Here is a 23,859-nt window from a genome sequence, read left to right on the forward strand (position 1 = left end):
TCGAGGTGTTAGGGTAGTCTGGAGGTCTTCTTCTTCTTCGAGTTGTTGGGGTAGTCTGGTGGTCTTCTTCTTCTTCGAGGTGTTGGGGTAGTCTGGTGGTCTTCTTCTTCTTCTTCGAGGTGTTAGGGTAGTCTGGAGGTCTTCTTCTTCTTCTTCTTCGAGGTGTTAGGGTAGTCTGGAGGTCTTCTTCTTCTTCGAGTTGTTGGGGTAGTCTGGTGGTCTTCTTCTTCTTCGAGGTGTTGGGGTAGTCTGGAGGTCTTGGTCTTCTTCTTCTTCGAGGTGTTGGGGTAGTCTGGTGGTCTTCTTCTTCTTCTTCGAGGTGTTAGGGTAGTCTGGAGGTCTTCTTCTTCTTCTTCGAGTTGTTGGGGTAGTCTGGTGGTCTTCTTCTTCTTCGAGGTGTTGGGGTAGTCTGGTGGTCTTCTTCTTCTTCTTCGAGGTGTTAGGGTAGTCTGGAGGTCTTCTTCTTCTTCTTCTTCGAGTTGTTGGGGTAGTCTGGTGGTCTTCTTCTTCTTCTTCGAGGTGTTAGGGTAGTCTGGTGGTCTTCTTTTTCTTCTTCTTCTTCTTCTTCGAGGTGTTGGGGTAGTCTGATGGTTCCTCCTTTTTGTGCCAGACACCACATTTGTTTACAGTTAGATGATGCCACTTGTTTCAGTGGGCAGTAGGGGAGACATGGTGGAATGTCTGCCAACTAGGTGTTACTGATCTGCTGGCTGTTTCCGGGTCTCTCATACTGACCATGGAGCAAACATCTAAGAAACCCCAAGCAAGTTTAGAAAATGTGGCCAGTCTAGATTTCCACAGCTTTCTTTTTTTCTTTGTACTTATAATTTTAATTTAATATTTAGTATTTTCTGGAAAACATTTTCATTTCAAACACAATCTGTTAGTCTAGCTGTTTTCTAACCAACAAGATGACCTATGAAGATGAGGACATTTTCTGTGAACATCATCTCAGTAGACATAGAATATGGCAGCGTGGCAACATTTACTGATGTCACTCAAAACCTTTTTGTGTCCTGAGATACAAACTACTTTATGAGGTCAGTATAGACGATAATGAATATACTGATTAATTACAATTTTACACACAAGAACCTTACAGGCTGTGACCCAATACATGAGCCTTAGACCTTTGTTAAACAACCTATGAAGATCTGGGTTAGAACTGTTTTTTCATAACCAATTCTGCTTGTGGTCAGACTAATCTCACATGTCACAGTTTCTGATTTGTACAATTGATGTTCATGATGTTGATCACTGGAATGTCTGGTCCAGGTTTGATGATTTACAGACTGACTATGTTGCTGAGTGCTGCATAACCAACAAACCAAACCAAAACCTGAGTCAAACAGACGTTATCATTCTTAGCAGGATTTATTTTAAATTCCACACTAAGTGCCTATGGTAGGCAAATTGGGAGGAAGAATCGTGACATTTTTCAGAATGGTATCTTTTTACTGTTTTCATTTTGATAAATTCTGAGGAATTGGGACATGTTGAATTCAAATTGAGAATTTTTAAATCATTAGCTATAGACTTGTGGGCCAAATATTAACGTCTGAGCCAGTGGAAGTCAAGACTTGTCTTAAGAACAGTTTATACGAGGGTTGATGGTATTATATCTAAATCATTGGCTCCTAAAACTTTAGCATAAAACATTATTCATATAACGAGGATTCTGATTGCTAATTTCCTGGACTGCACAGTCATACATCACATGAAGGGTTAACTGCCGTGGATGCAGCAATCTAAAGCTGAGTCTCCATTAGACTGAATCTATAGAATCTCATTTTTCAATGTTTTAACATTATTAGAAAAACCAGACTCTCTGATATTGATAAATGGATCTGGGAAAAACTGAGCAGGGTTGGAATACAGTGAATATCGTTACAAAATGGTTTCACTAATGGCAGTAGTCAGTTGATGCGACTGGGAGGTTTTATTGTTGTAATAAATGACTTTATCCAACAGACGAGATTATATGATTTATATTTAATATGGCCCTCGACATCCGACTAGACGTGGACCACACCCTAGCATTGATCGATAATGCTGCTCAATGATTGCCGTCTGTGACTTAATCCACTTGTCTGAAGCCTGTGACAAGTAAAATTCTTTTTGGTCTTCTTGTGTCTTCTTTTTTTGTGGTCTTGTAACCTTGGTTAATTGTAAACTCTACTGAATTACTTCTTTGGGGGATAGTTCTATGTTGTATTCTATTCTTAGTTGTATATTTGCAATGTTTCATTGCAGGTGCTAGTACTTGCTTGATAAAGCTGTCAGTGCTTACACTGAAATGATACATATACTGCCTGTCTGTCATGTCATTGAGCCTGTCATTGTTATCCCCTCAACGTATTTTGTAGGACTTATTAAAATGCGCTCCATCCATCTGTGCACATGTATGTTTTCCAGAGCAGAACTTTAAAACTATTCCCTGTTACTTCACCAAACTTGGCACAGCTCTGCCTTTTGGTAGTTTTGGAATTCTGAAAATGATATTTATGGTGTTTCGGGAGGGGGGGGGGGGGGGGTACACATTAGACGTTGATATTCATTAACTATATGTCAATCAGTTATTGATTAATTTTTGGAAAAGTAACTTTTGGTGACAGTGCAAAAAATATTCAGGTATTTTTAGCAGATGAGTGTTCACACATGTATATTTGCATCACTGACAGTTCTGAACATGATTCTGAGTTGTCCTCAAGGTATTATGGTATTATGTATGGCAATTAAAAGTAGAAATATAGTGGCTGTATGATATTGTGAACAATTTCTGGAGCAGTGTGGTAGCCAAGTGTTTAAAGTGTTAGCCTAAGACCTGGGTTCAATTCCCAACCATGTGGGAAGCTCATTTCTGATGCACCCTACCATGATATCCCTGGAATATTGCTAAAAGCGGCATAAAACCAAACTCACTCAATTCAAACATGTTCTTGTTTCTAAGAAGGATGTAAGTTTAAGGTGATGACCTTGAAGAATGTTCCGAGTCTGTTTTCATGTTTACAAATCATGGTTTAGTAGTGTTATATTTTCTAAAACAGACTACCAGTCAAAGTTGAGTGTACTGGACTAGACATTTCCTTACCAGATCAAGTCTTCCAATACTGTGTCTGAAGTCTTTCACTATAATAGACCTGTAGAGCCCGCCTCAGCAGCAGACAGAGGACCAGAGCGGTATCTGACCTACACAGCACTCTGTGTTGACAAGAGAGTCAATTGATTCAACTGTCAATAAGTTTTCAGGTGACATAGCGTACATTGATGTGTTTAAGTCACACAGGGCTGTAAGTGGCTCAGTCAAGTTCCATGTTCTACTGATGCCTCAACACGTTGGGTCGCAGCAGCGGTAGTATTTTGTGATTATGGATGATTTGGTATGTCATGGGCCAAGAGATGGTGCCTTTGAATCGTCAAGAATACTGTGATCCCTTGTCATGGCTTCCAGTGAGTGAGTGTAGTTTTACACCTCACTCAGCAATATTCCACCAATGTCATGGTTTCAGGAAACCAGAATTGGGCTTTACGCAATGTACCAATGTGGGGAATCGAACCCAAGTCTATGTCAGGAAAAGTGAACCCTTCAATCACTAGGTTACTCCACTACCAGTGCCTCAATTATTGTAATGCTCACAATGTCAAACACTGGATTGTCTTGCCCAGACTTGATTACTTACAGAGCTCCGCCATACAGCTGGAATATTGCTGAGTGTGGTTTAAAACAACAAAGAAACAAATCGTAATATTAATCACTTGAAGGTGTTGTCCAGACTGGTTTATTTGAAGTTTCAATCCTATAAGTAGAATATTGTGTGAGGTGATAAAACAACAAAGAAACAAGCTGCACAATTTCTGATAGGCTCCATCACGGCTGTGGGTCACAAATCGTATCTTGTATGTAGGTGTGGAGATAAAACTTGATTTATTGCGTAGACAACTTTATCGATTTTAATCATCATATTTCTTATTAGTTTATCATGTTCTCTTGCCACAAAGGGGTAAATCTTGTGATTTATCTCGATTGAAATTGACAGGTTTTGGTCATATTTTTAGTTGTCAGGGATGAAACATTAGGGAACTTGGAGGATCGTTTCTGCCCCTCTTGGTTCTATAGGGCAAAAGTATTCGGTGGTACTGGTCACTTAATCTTTTTCAAGTTTTGACAAGTGTCTATGTGTTTGGCAAGTGTTAAATGTGAGGGTTTTTTTTCTTGCAATCATTTGGAAATGGTTCGTTGACTTAATAAATTTGATGATATGCAATGAGGGAAGTAGGCAGGGTAGCCTAGTGGTTAAGGTATTTGCCTGTCATGAAGAAGGCAAGGGTTCCATTCCCAACATGGATAGAGTGTATGAACTCCATTTTTGGTGGTATTTTGAAAACTGCTGGTGTAAAGTGGCTTAAAACTTCACTCACATACTCACTCAATCAGTCAAACACGTCTAGAATACACCACCATTTAACTGCTTGAGAACACATCTAGAATGGACACCCAGTACACCACAGTACACCACCAGTTAATTGTGAATAGGTCCAGAATGGAGACCAAGTTTGCTACAGTACATACACTAACGAGAAATCTAGTTAAAGATGGGTATTTTCACTCAGGGATAATCCCCCCGTATCATTGTATTCTCTTGGTGTTTCGAATAATCAATACACAAGTAAAGAGACTGTATTCTTGCTTTGAAGTGGATATGGATTTTTCATCTATCAGCGCAGATCAACAAAATTTCATTGAATCGTAACTCTTGGTCTAGACATCGTTGAGATAAGTCCGCCTCAATTTGATCTCATTGTTTACAGCTGTTTGCCCACACTGTTGCAAGAGGGGAAATCTTTGATGCGAAGCTTGTTGGCCAAAGAGGTTTCTTATTCTTGCGACAAACATTTACTGTGTATGTCGGTTGCTATTCGAAGCTGACAGCATCAGTGTTGGGACGGTTGTTGTCGTGTAGACATTTTCACAGTTGTTCCATACAACGTCTGTTCCATGACATCTGCAATTGCTGTACAATCCTACTTGCTGTCTTTGTCCATTTGGTCCTGACTGTTCACGTCTGATACGCGGAAGAAATGTTTTTTTAACGAACCCGGCAATAATAACGAACTCGTATGAGACATAACAGACAGAGCGAAATAGCCTCGTGGAAATAGAGCCTTTAAAAAACACTCAGTAAGTCTTATAAATCAATTTGTCTGAAAATCTTGCCGAACAATTATAAACAGGGGTTTCATGGCTTTGATCAACCTCAGTGTTAAATGGTCTGTCATTAAGATCCGGTGGTATCGTGTTGGTTAATTACAATGATCCGTCATCTGGCTACAGAACCGGTTTTGTTACTAGCCATCAATTTGGTCATGATCTAGGATTAATCAACAAAATTTCAAGATCTCACTTTGAATAGAAAGCACCTTTTTGTCATTAGTGGGCAGAATGTAGATGTATCCCCATTAGGTCATGTGATGACAGACGTTTGGACTTCCTTGCAGACATTTTAGCCACTAAGCGTCAGAAACAGGGGAGGACAATTTGTCAGACCCTGCAGAGTATTACAAGCGTCCTTATGGCTGTTCACAGAGGTTTTTCTCTGGCTATTGATTAAGGGCATGAACTGCTTAGTGCTGAAAGGAAGTTTTAACCTTGACTGAAGGTGTGGCATGAATCCCAGGAAGTTTTGTAGAAGGAATGTCAGGTGTCACTATTCTTTGCAGGCATAAGCTTGCATCTTCTACCACACCACAAACCCCACCATCCATGTCGCATCAAATACTTAATCCCACCTGGTACCATTTCACCTCCCCCATTTACCATTTCCCTCCAATCCACCCCTCCCTACAAGAAACATGCAGAAATCTTAAACGTCACTACACTCTCTTACCCCTTCTCTAATCTTGTTTGTTTTTCTGTCCATTCTCCCATTTTCACATCCCTCCTTCCTTTCCCATCTCTTTGGCCTTCTCTCTCTCTCTCTCTCTCTCTCTCTCTCTCTCTCTCTCTCTCTCTCTCTCTCTCTCTCTCTCTCTCTCTCTCTCTCTCTCTCTCTCTCTCTCTCTCTCTCTCTCTCTCTCTCTCTCTCTCTCTCTCTCTCTGTATTATAACATTCTTGTTGTATTTACTGTCTTTCATCTGCGGGTTTATATATTCTGAGTTTATGTATGTATGACTTGTTTTGTAACAAGATGACTGAGATACTGCTCCCCCAAAGTCATTCTGATGAAAATGCATTCATGTTCTAGGTGATGCCACATCTCAAGTGATGCTACCTTTCAAGCCAGAGACTCTACCTTCACATCATGCTACCTGTTTAGTTGTACTTCTTTTCAAGTGCCACTACCTTCAAGCCATGCTCCTGTCCGCCAGATGACACTCTCCTTCAAGGAGGGGATATCATCCTCATCACCAGACTTCTGGTAGGTTCATACAGTTTCTCACTTTCCACCAGAATCGATGATAGTCTCTCAAACAGAATGATTTATGTTGATTGATTGTATCCACGTTAGACAGTGACATTAGTCGCATAGGGAACAGTTACAATAGAATGGTTTTACACAGTGATTGAGGATGTTTCTTCCAGAAACCAGACAATGCAGAAAAAATCAGTCATTATCGTAACAAGTGTGCCTAGTTTTGGTCAGTATCAACAAGTATCTTCACCATGTTCAGGGGCCGTAGCTGTAGTTGAGACAGCGCTGTTTGCAGGAACAAGTGGTGCAGGCTAGTGGTTACAGTGTTCGCCTGTAGGTGAAGACGTAGGCTCTGTTCTTAATATGGGTACAAGTGTGTGAAGCCATTTTCTGGTGTCATAATTGATATTCTTAGTTGATCATTGTGAAAGTAGACCTACTTATTAGTTTACTTTTGTGCCACACTTTGCAATAATCCCACTATATGGCAGCAGTCTGTATCCAATCCAGTGATCAACAGCATGAGCATCAATTTGCACAGTTCGACCTGATTCATACTGGCTAATTGCCAAGTCTAATAGAATTCAAACCACATTCTGATCTGAATTCTCATCTATGTTGCCACATGGTATTTCCAGATGTCTTCTGGGTGATGGCGGCACTCACCACTAAATTCTCCCTCTGCAACAGAAGGCCTCAGAAGCTTGAATACTGATTCGCATTTTGCTTCAGTCATATATGAATATACTCAGCTTATATACCAGAATTGCTGCAATAAAATTCCTCATCCTGTGTAGGGATTCAAACCACAGACCCTCTAATCTGAGCTCGGATGTTTCGTTCAAATGATCAAAGAGGTTAATCCTGTGCTTCCACGCCCTGTACATGGTCTTTGAAATTCCTGAAAAAATTACACCCTTTCAGGCCTCATTTACATATTGATACAGGACAGAAAGAAAATGTTATGGAAATGTTCACTCTGGTTGTAAATCGCTGGTCTGTGATTTAGGAGTTGTAAATAAATTTCTTTCAAGTTAAGACAACCAGTAGTAGTTTTCATGTCAGAATTAGTCGGTTTGGATTAAAAAGTGAATAAGGCCACGTTATCTACCCCAGACAGAGCTCCGTCTCGTTTCAGCTGACAAGTTTATCAACAGTGACCCGGAATTTGTAGGAAACGGCACCGACCACCTAACTGTATTAGCTCAGAGGAGAGGGAAAACACCGTCTCTCCATAGCATTGAATCAACCTCTCATAGCTTGAATGAAAAAAGGGAAAATTAAATGAATCGGACAAGTGGGATTCTCTTGAGGATAAACCGAGATGTGAAACTGCATCGTGTAGAATGAACTTGCAGATCTGCCTCCGGGGTTCATCTCTCAAGTCTGGACTTTTGTTTGTGGGAGAACACAAGGGGTGGATAAAATATATTACTGCTACCGTATTTATTCCACAAGTGTGCAAAATGAAAAGGCTAGCTGGGAGGCTGGTATTTTTTCCCTCCCGGAAGAATTAGTCTGAGAAATTCTTTAAGCAGCTGCCATGAAATCATATGATTTGATAAACTAAGTCTTTATTGCCTGGTACCAAAGGGATATGGTGTTATGAGCATTGAAATCTTTTTTATCTGCATGTGAGATTGTTCTTGCATGTTTAAAAGAACTAGGGCACATGCTGAAGCACATGTTGGATGCCTGGACCCTTGTCCTTAAATGTGTTTGTGTTGGGGCACCTATTCGGCACTTGTTCCACTTCTAGACCCTTGTCCTTTTAAGGTATGGGGCGTCTAATAGGGCACATGTTGCCTGTCCAGAAATTTGCTCCATAAAGGTCTGTGTGTTGGGGGACCTATTGGACATTGGTTCCACTCCTAGACACTTGTCCCTTTAAGGTACCGGGCATCTTCAAGGGCACTTGCTTGCAATTCTCAAATCATGTTGCTTTCCCAGTTCCTAGTTAGGTAGCCACTGTTGCAATGGTTGCCCTTTTCTTCCTGTCTCTTTGCTCTCATGACTTCAGGAACACTTGAAAACCAGACGTCTTACACTCAAGTTCCATGTTTGGGGACAGGCATTCAGAAATTTCATAATGTCTTCTTAAATCTGAAACCCACAACTACAGACAAGCCAAGTCAAGTCATGCAAGATTGTAGGCAATTCAGGAAGTATTATATGAGACCATATAGACAGAGCCCTGTCATGTTTTATCTTGTTCAAAGGCACTGAGTAAACAGTGTCATCATGAAATTTGAGTTATTTGGATAGAATCTAATTTGACCCAAGTTCAGTGAACTATACTGGAATGAGAATCTAGGAGCTGAACCCGAGCTCAGCATTGTGGAATTGTCCCCAGGATGGGAAACCAAGGCCTGGTCTAGACGCTTTGATTAATGCCGTGTAAACTCAACCAATCTGCTGTGGATTAGGGTCCAAGTAATTGCCAAATTAATTAGATATTCATACTTGAGATGCAGACACATAAAGTGTCGGAATAACCAGAGTCAGTGAGGCATGGAGAAGAGTTTATTAATCTGTCTGCCACAAGAGTCTGGATTAACCAGACCCTACTGTCGACAAAACTTTGATATTAAAGATGGGATTGGAAGAGAGCAAGCGTGAGGATGAGGAGAACTATGGACTGAGAGTGAGAGTTGCCTCCCCTGACATGTACCCACTGTGATATGAAGTTTTATCTGTTGGCAATCAGAGCTGCTTATTGGCTAACAAGGCTCTCCCAGAACAATTTCCTGTATCGTTAGCACAAGCACCTTCATGTGTTTCCTGAAATGATGGGTGTTTTACTGTAAACAGAATAGACCCATCAGTTGGTCAGTTTGTGTGAATTAAGTCTGTGAGGAATTGTTGAGCGTAAATAGTTTATACTGGAACTTAGCATGTGATATAAGGATGTTTCAGGTGGATCCATGACTGAAGATTGGAATGGAAAATTGGTTGTGTTTTTAGTAGATTTGATAGTAGGCCTTGTCTAGATGTCACAGTGTCAAGATGTGTCACCATGTGTAAAAGTGTCACCATGTCTAGATGTGTTACAATGTCAAGATGTGTCCCCATGTCTAGGGGTGACACCATGTCTAGTGGTGACTGGATGTCTAGATGTGTCACAAGACATGCCAACCACGCTGATTTTGGTGGAGTAACTCTGATTTCAGTTCCGCAAACTACTCTCTCATTCGACCATAAAAAAAAAAATATGATTTTTAGAAAATACAAATATGTTTATGAATTTAGAATCTTTGCAAGAATTTTATTCAATAACCGTTAGAATATGTTTATCTGAGTTAAATATTATCTGGTTAAGTATGCCCAGAAATTACATATTTCCAGGCTAAATCTAATTATTTTCATTAGGATGGCCTGCCCAGACCCCCACTGTCAAAAGGGGCCCAATCCCCCACCTCACGTTCACCCCCATCTTGCACCTTCAGGACTGAGGAATTGCTTTTAGCAAGGCATGACTCCGCATTCTTTCAGTTCAGGGTTGGCATCCCTGTGTCACTATGTCTAAATGTGCCACCATGTCTAGATGTGTCATAGTGTCTAGACATGCTACCATATCTAGGGGTGTCACCATGTCTGGAGGTGTCACCATGTCTAGATATGCCACAATGTCTAGACATGTCACCATGCCTGGATGTGTCACAATGTCTTGAGGTGTCACCCTGTCTGGAGGTGTCACAATGTCTAGACATGCCACCATATCTAGGGGTGTCACCATGTCTGGAGGTGTCACAATGTCTTGAGGTGTCACCCTGTCCTTAGGTGTCACAATGTCTAGACATGCCACCATATCTAGAGGTGTCACCATGCCTGGATGTGTCACAATGTCTTGAGGTGTCACCCTGTCCTTAGGTGTCACAATGTCTAGACATGCCACCATATCTAGAGGTGTCACCATGCCTGGATGTGTCACAATGTCTTGAGGTGTCACCCTGTCCTTAGGTGTCACAATGTCTAGATATGCCACAATGTCTAGACATGCCACCATATCTAGAGGTGTCACCATGCCTGGATGTGTCACAATGTCTTGAGGTGTCACCCTGTCCTTAGGTGTCACAATGTCTAGACATGCCACCATATCTAGAGGTGTCACCATGCCTGGATGTGTCACAATGTCTAGACATGTCACAATGTCTAGACATGCCACCATATCTAGATGTATCAGAATGTCTAGATCTGACACAATATCAGTATGCATCACACTTTATGAATGTTCCACTGTGTCTAAATGTGTCTCCGATATCAATGGTTTAGTGACAGACATTCCATCTTAACTTCAAATTGCTGACAATCACACTGACTAGGGTTCCTTTTTCCATTGTGTGATAAGGAATTAAGCAAATTTGTTGTCTAGCAATGTGGGCAGACCAGGGCTGTGGACTATGTTGATTATCTTTGCCACAGAGACAGTTGCAGAAGAAAGCCGATTTGTGTGAATATGCGAAAGAGTTCTGTTGAGTCAGTATAGTGGGATCTCCCAACCAGGCTTGGCCTGTCTCGCTGGCTCGTCTAGCCTGTATCCCCCTAGGCTAAATATAGAGTCTGCCCTACTCTGCAAACTGGAAGAGTCTATTATTGGCACAGGGGAGGAGAAAAACTAACATGCCAGAAGCAGGGAACTCACTGGCCAAACTTCTCCTCACTGTTAGGAATTTGAAAATTCTCCCTACGAAACTTGAAACTCGGAATGAGACAGTGGTGTTGTTTGGCGGGAGCTCGGACAGCCCATATGGGATGGAATAGTGAGAACAATCTGTTTGGATAATGATTATAATAGGATTTAATCATATCCCCTTCAGTCAGTCAGTCAGTCAGTGTGTCGGCCAGTCTAGACGAACAGACGTCCGACTCGAGGTATGTACTTTTCATGTGTAGTATTACTCATTGATTTGAATAGGATCTTTATTGTGAACTTCTCTCTGACTTTGGCTGTTAGGCCATCTGGTCGGCTTTTACCAGATCCAGCGTTCCACCATGTCTGGGTCACACACAAAACTCAGACAAACTTAGCCCGTGGCTGTTCCGCCCCGGCGGACCTAACCATCTGTCACTTCAAAATAGAAGACTAGGGTTCACTCAACCATGATCACCAACGTATTCATGATATTACCCAGTCTGAACCTTTTTTCTTCGGCCCAAACTTCAAATTTATTGGCAGGACTTGAATCAGTATGGAAGCTAACTATATCAGCAGACAGGCTATCCCAGACGGTTGTCCTCAAACGACCTCCACCCCCTCAATGGGAGTGGACCCGGCTGTGACCTCAAAGTGCAGACAGCCCAATATTTTATCTGTCAGAAAGGCTACAAACAGTCTGTGTTGTTGTGTTGCTAACGGCAACCAGCGTGGAAGTTGAATTGGTGTTTAGCCAGGGGGAGGGACAAAGTATTCCTATCATATCGGCCATTCGTAGTGTTATGTCTGGTAGGCGAGGCGGCCTTTTCAGGGTCAGTAGTCCACCATAGAACACAATGCCGACTATCTTCAGCTTTCAAAATTGTTAATTGAGCAGAAAGCCGTTAAACTAGTTTGATATTTCCGCATCTTTTCATTACAGTGGCAGGAAGTTTGAGAAGTTTGTTAAACTGCCACTCACTCAGGTTACCAGCGGGATCAAATTCTCCCTCTTGATGTCAGGAGGCTCAGCTAAATCATCTCTATCTTTATCCCCTGTGTTAATTTGTAACAGCAGTCATTTTCCTCTCTTGAAAACAGTATTTCCATCGTATTTCCACATTTCTCAACTTATGTGGTCCAGATCAACTAAGGTAACATGTACATCTTTCCAACATCTTCAGGTTTCTTTAGAGACAGTATTTCTGATGGCTTAAGGTTATTCGGTTATAGGAGAATGATAAAAGACTAATAAAATAATAAAGTTGACAGACACCCGTGAAAACCTGTACACCTTCAGTTAAAATTATTTACCAATCACTCATAAACATGAGATGAAAAAACAGCCTGCTGGAAAAAACGTAGGGTTTGGGGTAAAATATAGGTACAAAAATAGATGCGTCATTAATGAAAGTAGTTTGAATATAACTATTCTGTGGAATATAATTAGTTTTAACTGTGAGGGAAATATCCTTATTCAGTCATCTTGTAGTACTGACATAAATCTCGGTTATATTGTTCTTAGTTGTGACCTTTATGGAAATCGAAGACATACCAATTTTTTATGTGAAGATATTGATGTTCTAGTTTCATAAAACACTGGATTTATGCAGAATTGATTGTGCTGAATTGTGTTTATTCATATTAGTGACCATAAATATTCATTTATGATGAACCATTTGAAGTTGTGTCACTTCAGTGCTGGAATGTACTGTGAATGAATAAATATCTAATAACCTCAGTGCGTTGATATGGAGATGAGAACATGACCGATGTGTTGTGGACTCCCCAAGGAGCTGAGAATGTCAACTGAGTCTTGTTTATTTAACACTGTTATACTCTCAGAAATATTCCTTACTAGTTAAGGTATTGGCTTGTCATGCTGAAGATCCTGGTTTGATTCCCCACTAGGGTACAATGTGTGAAGCCCATTTCAGGTGTTCCCTGCTATGATATGGTTGGAATATTGGTAAAAGTGGCATAAAACCATAGTCACTCACTCATACACTCCATGAGTTGAATGAAACCTAAGGTGTGTTAGCCAGAGCATCCTTCTGAGGCACTTCTTTTTAATATATGATGAAATATTTTAGCTGATTATGAAGTGAGGTTTGTTTTTAGGACATTTTGAAATGAAAGTTGATCTACTGACTTGACAGACTCAGTTGGGACAGTGGGGTAGCCTTCTGGTGTTTGCTCATCATGAGTACTTGGATTCGATTGAAAACCAGTCCTGGTGTCCCCAACCATGATATTGGTGGAATACACCAATCAGTGTAAGCCTTATTTATTTATTCACTCACTCACTGCAGTCTTTTGTTCCTATTAACATATAGATTCCCATGTAATCTCTGAATAACCTTCATAACAGAAAATCAAATATTTTAAAAATAATTTTGAAGATTCATGTAAAATATCTGAATGTAACTTAATGTTAATTTTTACCCCCCAAAAATCCAGTTTGTTGGACATTCAGATTATTGTCAAATCCCTGCCACCCGATCCAAGTGGGTTGTTTTTCAGTATGACTGGCTAAATTTCACACTCTCCTGTGATCGTCACAACAAGAAAGGCGTGTGGAAAATTGATTATTTTTTTCCTGTTAATTAGATCTGACTTTTTTGAGGACAGATGGACATCTAAAGAAATGGGAGCTATTGACAGCAGTATCACCTTGTAATTCCTTTCCTTTTGCTTGTGCTTTCAAATCTATAATTATCAGTTTCAAACTTCATCAGCTCTTCAGATGAAAAAAAGTACTCTCTCAAATTAAATATCTTCCTTTTCTTCATCGGGTCCATTGTGAGTAATTAACCTCGTTTAAAGAAGGTGGGGCAGCTTTTTGTCGCGGTTATTTGGTCCAGTAACGAATTCGTCCAGGGTTCCGTCCAGGGATTTTCCCCATGAGTATTAGTCACTGTTTCCATTGACACTTGGGATTTATCGTTTTCTGTGGACTTCCAATATATTTTTATTCCATTGGGTCTAGTCTATTAGCTTTTTTCCACCTGTCGCTGGAATTTTTTCTAAAATCATTCTGGTTAAAATTCTGTTTCAGTGACATCATATATATCTGCTTCACAATGTGCACATGGGTACAATTAGACTGACAGTCCCTGAATATATAATTTTGAATGTAACAAATAAACTCATTTAAATTGAAAAATAGCCCAAAAGAGACCAGCTATATTTATGGCTTTTTGCATTGCAGGGAGGGCTTAGTGTTGTAAAGAAAATATGGTTCAGAGACTGTGAGAGAGACTAGGGTGTAACATGCGAAGCCCATTTCTGGTGTCCCCGCTGTGATACTGCTGAATTGTTGCTTAAAGCAGCATAAAACCAAACTCGACATTAGTTGATAATGGCAGTGAAATGATTTTAATACAGTATTGTGGATAAAATAGTTCTGCTTTTACGAATGAAGGCTGATGTTTCCTTCTGTGCAGGTAATATGAGGTCCATTAAAATATTGAACTGATGTAGTGTAATGTTCATTGAGATAATTACTTCACAGCCTGGAATGAGTCTGTGGACAGTGGTCATGACTGATATGTGAAATAGCAGACACAGAAAACTGCTCTTGATGGGTTGTAGGTATGATCTCGATGTTTGTGAGTCTGCCCGTAAGAAATATTTGAGGTTTCGGCAACCTTTCTCTACATTCATACGTGCTGGATGCCCAACTCTACACTTGTTAAGGATACATGTTGCATATAGTTTTCAGGTATTCTGTTAAAAACAAACAGACCAGTATCATTTCTCTTGATCTTCATGGAAATATAAGCACAAATGATGTTTCCTTTGGAAATTCACTGCCAAAATACTGATTTTTCTCATGAGCTGACATGATATTTGCTTTAGTATTAGAAAATAGAATCAATAACACAGTCGTGTCAATCACTGCTAAACTGTTTTGCTGCCGATAAGTTGCTACCAGTATCACAATATTTTGCAATACAATTTTGAGCCCATACATGGTCCTAATACCATTTTTGTTTGTTCTGAAGCCAGTCTTCAGCATTTTCCTCTTGCGATTGTTTGAACTGGAACACTATTCAAAGACAGGTAAAGCTGAATGCTGTTGCCAAAGACCAACGCTCTAAAGAGCAGTGGCATTGACCTTTCAGTAGCCCTAATGTCATCGTTGGTACCTACAAGTGGCTCTTGCCCTTCAGGAAAGAGCTTTGTCTTCAGTGACAGACAGTTCTTGAGATCAAGTTTGCTATTTGCATAATGACTGATAATTTGTCATGGTGACGTCCCTGTAAACATTCCCACAATGCTTCAGTAAATCGTTTTCAGACCATGAAGAAAAATCAAACCTTATATATTTCGTTCTCGAATGACAGTAATTGCTAGCTTTCTACTGATGTCTTTTTTCAAGATATGAAACAAAAGATATCTTCATATCCTGAATTATACTTTTCCATGTAGCGACCATCATCAATTTGAGACAATGAGTTCCAAACTGACCCATCAATTAATGGTAGCACTTTGAAGGGAGTTACTACAATGGCTCTTGGTCATTTTATACCATACAGGATGTACTGACCGGCAGCCATTGTTGATCAGCTGGCTATTGATTGGTCAGTGTTTGTTTAGGGCGCGGTTCATTTCGATCATATCAGCTCCTGTGTGCAACAGCTGTGGTGCCCCAGACAGCACTGCTCCGTACACTTAGACTGGGACTCAGACTGGGACTCGCGCATGCTGTCTTGAGACTCGTAAATGCAAGGCTGGGTCCTCATGGGATATAAACAGCCGGTGTTGCACTATGAATATTTTACACCAGACTGCAGTGTGATTAAACATTCTCAACAATTATGTGCTGCTCAGATATCCAACCATTCCTCATTAATCACTGGGAGTGTGTAGCCTGTCAACAAATAGATACGACTAAATATAGGTAGATCCCACTGGCCTCCAAAAGGGAGATTTTCACGTTGTCATGACATGCAGATTAGCTGCAACACTTTTGTCAAGAGTGAGTCCCTTGTGTATTATTTTTCCACATTTGTATGTTGGTATGTCCCCATGAGCATATTTTGGTTTCTTCAGGGTGAATTTTATTTCGTTTTCATTTGACGGATAGTTTAAAAATTGGGCTTGAGCAAGGAATTGAACAAAGAGGATGTGGTGGTGAGGGTAGTTGAGGGGCGGTGGGGTAGCCTACTGGTTAAGGTGGTCATTTGTCACAACAAAGACCTGGGTTCGCTTACACACATGGGTATAAAGTATGAAGCTCATTTTTGATGTCACCCACCATGATATTGCTAAAGGTGACGTAACACAATACTCGCTCACCTTAACCACTTTCTGGAGACTGACCTTGACATTTCTCTGGGTTAGCGACAAGCATTACATCAGTGTAAGCGAGAGAAATTGGTACAATGTACAAAATTGAGCAATGACATTTTTGTGTACATGTGTATAATTTAGCAAAATAGCTCAAAATTTTATTGCATGAATACAGCATGTTTTGGGGTTTTTCAAAGTCAACACTACAAGAAAACTTCTCAGCAGCGTAGATCAACAGTCAGTTGACAACAGAAAAACATAACTGATATATAATACCCTTGGTAGATGAGACCAAGGACAATTAGGTTTGTCCTTCACTACTTACAATATAACAGACACTGCAGATGACGCACACAGGGTTAGGCATACATATGATGATATTCCATCAACATTTTAACATACATCATGTATAAGTGATTGTCGACAGTTTGCGAAATCAATACGTTAAAACAGACCCAATGTTAGAGACTAGTCTCAGCGAAGCCGGCAAAATCAATAGGTTTGATTGGCCTTGTATATTCATCCCAGGTAAGCAAGTTTTCTCGAGACACGCTCCCTGTTGCCAGGTGTTGGGCCAGCATTATTTCTACCTGTGTACATGTCTAAATTCACCTGAAAGCTACCATTGTCAGCTACTGCGACAATTGAGCAAGAGTTCACAGACAGTTATTAATCAATAGAGCTCGCCGCCTCACCACGCATGGCTGGCTTTGAGGTTTCCGAGGACAGGTCGGAAAGAGACATCGGGTGTGTGTGTTCTGATTGGCTGACTGCATCAGCCGACCTAGTTTTGAGTTTGCGGATATAGGTGTAGTGGTCGGGAGTTAGTGAGGGGAATGAGGCAATTATATATATAGACCTGGCTGAGCACTGTCTGAAGGACACCTACTGTCTGGTTCGCAAGCTCTTTGATGTCACCTGGATTAGTAATCACAGGGAAGAGGGGGACGTACAGGTAGGGTACAAACTTGTCCTTACTTACTGCTGTGGGAGGAACTAGGGGGTGTCTTGTATGTATTATGAAAGGGTTCAGGTGTAACTTGTGAGCGTCATTGATAGTGCACCTGTAACAAGGAATTTTGTCTGGCAGGTAGGTAGCTATAGTCCTGGAGTCCATTTTGGATTGGATTTGTTTCATTTGTGATAATGTTTGGTATTTAATTATGAGGAAATTGACAATTTTATTTTGGCATGTTGTTTAATTTGAGTTAATGATGTTTATATTGAATTTGTTGAAATTCAAATGGATGTTCTCCTACATGTAAGGGGATGTCATTTTGTTTTAGAGTTGTTGTTAAAATTTTACTTGCCTTGTGATTTTGTTTTACATTGAATTAAATAAAATGATAAATTTTGGTGGGATATTTCTAGTTCAAATTTGAATTTGATGTGGTTCAATATGGCGCCCTGTGAGAAAACAAATTCTGTCTACTTGGGATGAGCACAGATCATATTCACAAAGCTCGTTAAGTTTGTATCGTGTGCATTGTTAATATGATACTGGTTGAGATTTAAAGTATGTCAGTCTGTCTAGATGGCTTTGTACAGCATGACAACGCCTACAGACATGACAACAGGATTTGAATGAATTACGTCATAAATATGGCAGTTGGCGGAGTTTGCACAAGCCAGGACAAACATGATATTGTCTGAGGGCAAGATTTTGTTGGGGAGGGTATTTTTCCTCGATTTTTGGCCCTGTGGAAAGGTGGGCATGTTTGATAACTGTAATCACTCATGTGCTCTTACACATTCTTTCAAATGGCTGGCAGCTTGGTGACATTATGTAGTTGTCTGATGACCTGTCTGGGTCATTGAAACTCTACTGTGCAGTGTGCAGTGTGACTACTCACTACTGCTGGACTGGGTTACTGGGTGTGGTGCGCCCGGCGGGGCAGAGTGCTGCCACATCAAGTGGTCTGTTGGGACAGTCTGGTGGTCTGTAGTGATAGTGGTCTATGGTAATAGTGGTGCATAGTGACAGTGGTCTATGGTAATAGTGGTCCATAGTGGCAGCGGTACATGGTGACAGTGGTCCCATAGTGACATTGGTGCATAGTGACAGTGGTCTATGGTAATAGTGGTCTATAGTGACAGTGGTCTGTGGTAATAGTGGTCCATAGTGACAGCGGTACATGGTGACAGTGGTCTATGGTAGCTGTGGTACATAGTGACAGTGGTCTATAGTGACAATGCTCTACAGTGACAGTGGTCCGTTATGTCTGTGGTCATTTGTGATTGGTTGTGTAACTATATAGTTCACATGGTGACAGTTGGAGATCGTCTCGTCGTCCATGGAGTAAGACTGTAACAGTCTGTTGGTCCATTTTGTGCTGAAAATATGAAACATTTCATAAATTGTTGTCTTTTAACGTTTACTTCTGTTTATATATTTAAGTCCTCATAAAGGCTGACAGTTCTTCAACCTTTGACATTTACACAATCCATTTTTAAAACCTCCATAATTCATAGTACTTTAATAATTTACTTTGCTGCAGAATAAGGTGTATATATATCTATGATCAACCACCATTAAGACAATAACAGTTTAAACCAAGCTGAAATATTTTTAGTCTAACAAACTGATATTGAGTGGGTCACCTTTGGCAAGTTGTTGCTGTGGGCTTGAAATGAGAATCCAGCTGATAGCTTGCAAAGATTTGAATTTTTTTAATAAAAAAAAAAATGAGGACAACGCTGATAAGCAAGCTGATCGTGCAGTCTTGGTAGACATTTCGACCCCATGAGGTCATACACTCATGCAGACGGAATCACTCAAGGGAACGTCTCAAGAAGTTAACAAAAATAATTTCTCTCAAGTGTTCAAACATCCTAGTGACGAGGCCGCAGCTGTATCAATGATTTTTTTTTTCAGATTGCATTTAAGATAAAAAGATTCCCTGTATATGAAGCGTTGCGAGTCAAAATAAGCTGCTGTGCCGCAGTGTTTATTGTCTGGACTAATCAATATCACAATGATGACTTTTTCTTCTGTTGGAACATCTGTTAGCCATTGAAGTGTGATACAGTTTTTCTGCTGAAAGAATGAATTTGAAAGGCTTTTAATCATGCACTATATCGGATTATAATGTTATATTTGGAAAGAAGCATAAAAGTCAAGTGGTCCTTGAAATAATAATATTACGTTTTAGGTATGTTATAAAAATATTATTTATAGGGTCCTTAAATTTCAAAACTCACCCGCCATTCTCAATGTCTTTAATTTTTAATTGTTGTGTATGTATAGCAGCCTTATAAATTTTATCTACAGTTTGATAATAAGCAGGTGTATTTTCAGTTGTCAAGTAATTGAATTAAACAGTCTTAGATATGGATCCTTCAGGTGATAGTGTAAGCAAGTCAGTCTTTGTTTCGTTCCCTTAAAGCTAATCAGCAAGCAGGGTGACAACAAGCACCATCCTGTAAAGTGATTCCACACTCACCGATTGATGGTATTAAGCCACTAACCTACCTCCCTGAACTTTAGACAGAAGCCAGAAGTAATAATATTTCAGAAACATCCAAGTGTTTTCTAGGGGGTGGGTGGAAGATTTTTTTCAGTTACTAATTTGTTGAGAATGTTTGTTGAAAATACCAAATGTCAACATTTTGTTGACAATGGTGAGAAATAATAGATGGTTTGATAAGGCACAAATCAATCTAATTCTTCTCTCAGTTAATGCATTGTGTAAATGTTTCATTGCATCGGGGGAATTAGGGGTTGTCTATTATAGATTTTCTTCCTGGCTTACATGTTCCATCTTTAATCTCATTATTTTAAATTGGCTAAAATCATCACTTATCGTGAGGGATGGGTGTAAATCCAGCTATGGTCCTCGCAGGTAGCAAGTCTCCATGGTCCCAAGTTTGGTGATCTACCTCTAGTTACTTCATTCAATGGCTATAGCCTGTTTTCATATTGCCTTTTTGATTGATAGCGTTTTCTTTCAACTGCTTCAACTTGTTTTATATTTTATCTGTGATATTAAGGTATATATGCTTGTTATTCATACTATATTTAGTATTTATTTTTAGTTTCTCATTATGAAATGTTTGTGATATTGCCCTTGTGATCTACAGTTTTAACTCACTCAACCACTCACTCCTTAATCAGCCATACTTTATCCTAATGTTTAAGCTTACATGTTTAATTTACCATTTAATCTTGTTTCCAGGTGATTGGCTTGGAGTGTGAAAAAAGAAGGCCGGCCACTGTCAGTAACATGGATAATCTAAATATGTGCAGAAATTGAACAACATATGGATTAATGGCTTAATTTTATACGGAAAGTACCGTAGGTTCGCATATTCACATCCTGAAGGTAAGCCATGATTACTGTCTCTTCTTTCTGTGAATGATGTAATCTTATCTTGCAGATGGAAAACCAACTTGTTTGAAGAAGTATGTTAAGCGGTTTCAGGCTTATAGTATATTTTTCACGTGCATATGTGAAGACCTCAAGGACTGTTTGTGTGCGTGATATCTTTTTTGCATTGATTTTCATACAAGGAAGTGCTGTAATGTTTGCTGTGTTAAGCCACGCTGGACAAACCCGTAGATCCGAACTTGTGCTAGCTAGGTGATCGCAAGCTCGTGTCTACGTGTCTGTGTTGCTGTGGCAACTATCAAAACACAAGTCCACATATTGTCGTTAGTGATTTGAATATCCAGTTGTGCAGACATCGGAAAAGTTGAGTCAATGGGTTTATCGAATATGGTAAATAGCCTAGTCATAAGTCTGTCTGGCATAAATTAGTCTTTCTTTTCTTCAGTATAGTGAGTTCTCGTTTTTCTTTTTTATTTTGTTTTAAATGCAAGATCATTCCATTTCAAAATTTTATTTGTTGTTGTCGTGGAATGCCTCATTTTTAAGGCTTTCTGGTTTGAATTGGCATGCAGATTTTTGATTGGTTGTCACTTGGTGAGGAGGTTTCTGATTGGCTGCAAGGATGCTCATGAATTTTCGTGTTCTCGGACTGAGGTAGTAGGTTGTATAGTTGAGAACTACACCCATTATAGGAGCACTGTACAACCTTCTAGCTTTCCCCGAGACACGACTCACGACTTGGGCGTCACCATGACGCAACGCAACATCTACAACGTTTTCCAGCAACAGTAAGTCAAAGGAAACAGAAAAAGGCCCAGCATAGTGCTTCAGAATATTTCTGACCATTATCAGACTGAAACCGCAAAAATGTTTCTAGTTCATCATTCTGGGACTGGTTTGTTAAATACTTGCACTGATTGGTTGGTTCTAGCTTGAAGGAGGAAGTTGTTCCAGTTTCAGCTTCAAAGTTTAAAAATTTCACTAATACTATTTTGCAACTCTTTTTGTGAATTTTGTGAGACCCAATCCATCATCACTTCTGAATATCTGATCATGGAACGGAATATTTCAGTGTATATTATTCTATAAATATTAATACTTTCATGATAATCAAATGTATTGTGTGATAACACAGTGCATTACTTTTGTCAAATAATGCATTTTAGTTTTGCATTATCCATTATCGAATTGAGGTATTACACATTGCATTGATAAATGAATATGTATCTCATGCAGCGTCTGTAGACATTCATATTTGGACTATGTGTCATTTCACGATCCTATTATACATCCGACTAGTGTATTGCAAGCAGTATTCACGAATTGATTATGATCTCCTGCCATTGGCCCACGGGATAATAGTTAGTTGTCAGGCAAATAGTGTCTGGGGTCTGCCATAGTCAAGGGTGCATAATTGCTTATGAATTCCGTAATCTATATTATATTACATACGATCAATTGTTTCTGTAGAAGTCTGAATCAGGCACTGCCAGTGTAATTTGTGCCCATGAGAAACAGAGATTTCTGTTTCAGCTGATGTCCATTTCATTAAAAGCTGATTCTCTTTTCTTCGGAAAGCTTAGCAAATGTTTACTTAGGCTTGAATTAGTGAGTGAGTTTAGTTTTATGCCGCTTTTGGCAATGTTCCAACAATGTCACAGTGGGGACACCAGAAATGGACTTCACACATTGTACCCATATGTAGGGAATCGAACCCAGGTCTTCTTTTATATGATGAGCAAATTCTTTAACCACTAGACTACCCCACCACCGCTTTTGAATTCTTGATTATGAGAATCAGTAAAACTTTAATGGAGGTATATTGTTGAATTTATAATGTTGGGCAGACGGATAGGCTTTCTCTCAAGGCTGTCTAGTAAAACATCAACTATATATGAAAGGTCTACATCTGAGAGACAACCACTGAAATAACTTCCAGCCTCATGGCAAATTTAGAAATCAGATCCGTCTGGACTTTGTTTGTAGTAAACAGAAAATGTTGTCATTAGCTTTGTGGTTTACATCCTTGAAGATTAGAATTTATCTTCATCAAACCATCCTTGTTGTTATAAACGGCAAACAGCATCAGGTGGTCAGGCTTGTTGACTTGGTTGTCATACGTATACCCATTGCATATATTGATGCTCATGCTGTTGATCACTGCACTGTCTGATCCAGACTTGATTATTTACAGACCGCCATAACATAGCTGGAGTATTGCTGAGTGCAGCATTAAACAAAGTAACTTTAGGCTAAGTGTTAGCTCATACCACTAAACACATGGGCTTAGTTTTCTTACCCAGAGAAGCCCATTTCTGTCCCTTGTCATGGTGTAGCTGGGATATTGCTAAAAGTGGCATGAAGCCATGTTCGCACTCTTCAGTGAAATAGCTTTCAGAAAGAAAACCAGGATGTCTTGAAGAGCGTGCTCAAGATATATGCTACATTGTTAGTCAGGGTTAATTAGGTCAAGGTCACTGACAAAAGGTCGTTTGCCAGACTTCGTCACAAAGGCCTCCAGTCGTAATTATTCATATATGACCTTGAAACCAGATCCTGTTTGATTTCGACAGACAGTAATAATCAGTTCATCCTGTAAAGATCCACTGGGGACCATTGCAATTAGATAGACTCGATGTACAGAAGATCCCAGCAAAAATGTTTAAACAGAAAAAACAGGCTTTGTCATTCAGCAAGAAATGTAAGTGTTGAAAACACTGTTGTGTAATATGCATTCAAGTAAATAGTTTATGGTAACACTCAGCAATATTCCAGCCATATTGCATAAGTCTGTAAATAATCCAGACAGGACCAGACAATCTGGTGACCAACAAGAAACTGAACCTATTGCATGCATAACTTCCTTCAATGTCAGTCTCGATAATCATGCTATAAATAGAACTTTCCCAGTCAATAATTGAATATCATACACACTGCCCTACAGAGGTTGACCCGAGAATACTGAGATCCTCATTATAAAAAGAAATATTGGAGCTATGTGCACAATGTATATTATGTGGTATTTAAGATCTTGAAATGAGAAGTCTTTAGTTACTAATGGTAAAGCTGACGGAGGTTCGTTGTGTCTCTTGTGATTGACAGCTTCAGTTTACCTTTATTGATCAGCAGAGAGACATATATATTTAATTACACCTCAAGATATCCTACTCTCTGATCGGATAATATCCC

General features: G+C 39.8%; 1 protein-coding gene across 6 annotated transcripts in view; it reads left to right on the forward strand.

Annotated features, from left to right (window-relative positions):
- Positions 1-23,859, forward strand: part of LOC137290394 (uncharacterized) — a 376,153-nt gene that overhangs the window by 351,504 nt on the left and 790 nt on the right. For 3 of the 6 annotated variants that reach the window (XR_010957208.1, XM_067821311.1, XM_067821319.1), the window contains 2 exons: positions 6,244-6,417; positions 20,518-20,664. The gene's annotated coding sequence lies outside the window, so the exon portion shown is untranslated. Of the gene's footprint in view, positions 1-6,243; positions 9,622-20,517; positions 20,665-23,859 lie in introns of those variants that run through there. The other 3 variants (XR_010957211.1, XM_067821302.1, XR_010957212.1) reach the window with 2 other exon arrangements.

The sequence above is a fragment of the Haliotis asinina genome, chromosome 1, assembly GCF_037392515.1.
Source record: "Haliotis asinina isolate JCU_RB_2024 chromosome 1, JCU_Hal_asi_v2, whole genome shotgun sequence".
Lineage (NCBI taxonomy): Eukaryota > Metazoa > Mollusca > Gastropoda > Lepetellida > Haliotidae > Haliotis > Haliotis asinina.